Raw genomic sequence first — 2,517 nt, 5'->3', positions numbered from 1 at the left:
CCCTTCTCACATCAATTTTTGTGCGCCGAAAGCAAGTGTCGGTCACGGTGGAAACCATCCAAGAAGTCCTTGGACTTGAACCATCAACGGATGACTATGACGCCTACGAAGAAGTCTTGGCTACATGCGATGACCACGCATTTGATTGGAGCGCGATCCTCCGTGTCATTGTTCTACCCGACGCATATTGGATACAGGGGACCATCAAGCAACGACCCAAGGGTTTAGATGTCCACCACCTCACTCAAGAAGCCACGACATGGGCCCAAATTCTAGCTCACTATGTGCTCCCAAGCACACATGGGTCATCCATCACCGCCGAGTTGGCCTTATTGATATGGTGCATCTTAACCGAGAGGCCGGTCAACATTTCGCATGTCATCCGCCAATCCATGGGGCGCATTCATGCCAAAGGAAATCTCCCATTCCCCGCTTTGGTGACCGACTTGGTTGCAAAAGCCGGCGTCAACCGAGAGGCTAAGGATAGAAGAACCCCAATTCCGGTCGATGGTGATATAATTCCGACCAAGAGATGCCTCAAGCCTCCGGAAGCCACCAAGGACTTTGGACCACCCCCACCGACTCGCAACACTACCTCTTCATCTACTTCTCAGAAATCGACCGCCCAACGCCTTGAGGACCTTCACACGAAATTGGACCGTTATGAGCGGCGTAACCAACGCCGATATGCTCATGTGAAGAAACTCCTTAGCATAGTCACCCCACCTATGGAGGAACCCGATATCTCCACATCCACCGCAACTTCAAGCGGCGAGAGCTTTGACATCGGAGATGTGGGTCACTCGGAGTTCGACCAACCACTGCGCCTAACCTATAGCACGGAGGACCGTGCTAAGTTTTAAGTGTGGGGAGGTCGGCCGACCGATCTCCATAGGTAACATCTGAATAAATTTGAATACATTAGGATAGGCTGCATGAGTAGGTTTTAGTTGACACCATCTGCATGATAAATTTACTTGGTTGGAACAATGTTGGCTTAGGCTAGCGTATGTGAGTATCATTCAAGTGTGGGAACTTTGGGACACTGGGTGGATAAAAGGGTAGTTTTGCTTTGTTATTGAAAATATTAAGGAATTGAGTACATGCTCATGTCTTGATTAAATGTATAGACTTTATGCATTGATGTTCTTGTGCATAAGAAGAAGAAAGAAATGAAATGAGAAAAAAAATATATAACCAAATAATACGAAAAAAAAAGAGAAAAAAAATGAAAAAAAAAGAAAAAAAAAAGAGAGTAAGGAAAAGAAAAGCAACAAAGGGGACAAAATGCCCCAAAGTGAAGCAATAAAAGAATCAATGCATAAATGTTGGTAAATGAATAGAAAAGACATGAGTATGTGAAGAAGTGAGGAATGGGTAGTTAGATTAGCACTTAATTGTATAGGTCATCATGTAGGTTAGGTGGGAAGGTTTAAGTTCATCAAAGATCCAAATTTTAAGCCCACTAGCCATATATGATCCTACCTTGACCCTAACCCCATTACAACCTAAGGAGAAGACCTCATGATAGATGTGTGCATGCATGAAATACATGTTGATTGTTAGAAGAAGAACAAATCTTAGAAAGCATGATTAGGGGAGAATTGAGAGAGTTAACCCTAAACACTTGAGCGACTAGAGTGCAAATACTTCCGGTAAGGGTTCGACGCTCAATCCTTTGATTCCCGGCTCTCGCGAGCATTCCTCATGCAAGGTTGCATAAATTGCATTTGATGCCTAGAATTTGGCAAGATCTATGCATTGACCACCATTGTACCCCATGAGCTTGCACATGTCATAAGGAAGTTGATTTGTTTCCAACCAAGTAGATAACGGTATTAGTTGTAGTTGCATGCATATAAGTAGGTTGCATTTCATGAGTCCTATGCGTTTGTGACCCTCGGTCTTCTATGTTTCCTTGCATTTTCCTAAGCATGAGGACATGCTAGAATCTAAGTGTGGGGAGGTTGACAAACCCCATTTTGAGGGTTTATCTTCTGCTAATTTCAAAGGGTTTATCAATGATTTCACACACTTTCTGCATGAAAATATAAGGATTTGCATTCTTTTCCCAGTTTTGCCTCATAAAGGAAAACATGCTTATTTTGCACTAAAATAGACACATTTCTAATCTCTCCTTGATGCCATTCGATACCGTGACCCGTGTGCTAAGTGGTTTCAGGACATAGACTAGGAATGGACAGGAAAAGATAAGGAAGAAGGGTGCAAGGAAAGGAAGCATGAGAATTGAAGCTTTGGAAATTTCTGCATGGGCGCGTGCGCGCACCTGACGCGCCCGCGCGGATGAGAGCAATGTGAAGCCGAAGCTAAGAGCCAAGCCACGAGCCGACTAGAGTAGCGGCTAAGCCAGGATCTTCATGGACGCGTACGCGTACACTCCGCTTCCGCGCATACTCCAGAGCCGCATCCAGGGCGCGCACGCGTACCTTGCGCGTGCGCGCCGATGTTCGAAAATGATTTTTTTAAAAGTCACGTGACTTAGGCGTGGAGTTGGTT

The sequence above is a fragment of the Arachis duranensis genome, unplaced genomic scaffold (genome assembly GCF_000817695.3).
Source record: "Arachis duranensis cultivar V14167 unplaced genomic scaffold, aradu.V14167.gnm2.J7QH unplaced_Scaffold_58274, whole genome shotgun sequence".
NCBI lineage: Eukaryota > Viridiplantae > Streptophyta > Magnoliopsida > Fabales > Fabaceae > Arachis > Arachis duranensis.
This window is presented reverse-complemented; position numbering follows the sequence as displayed.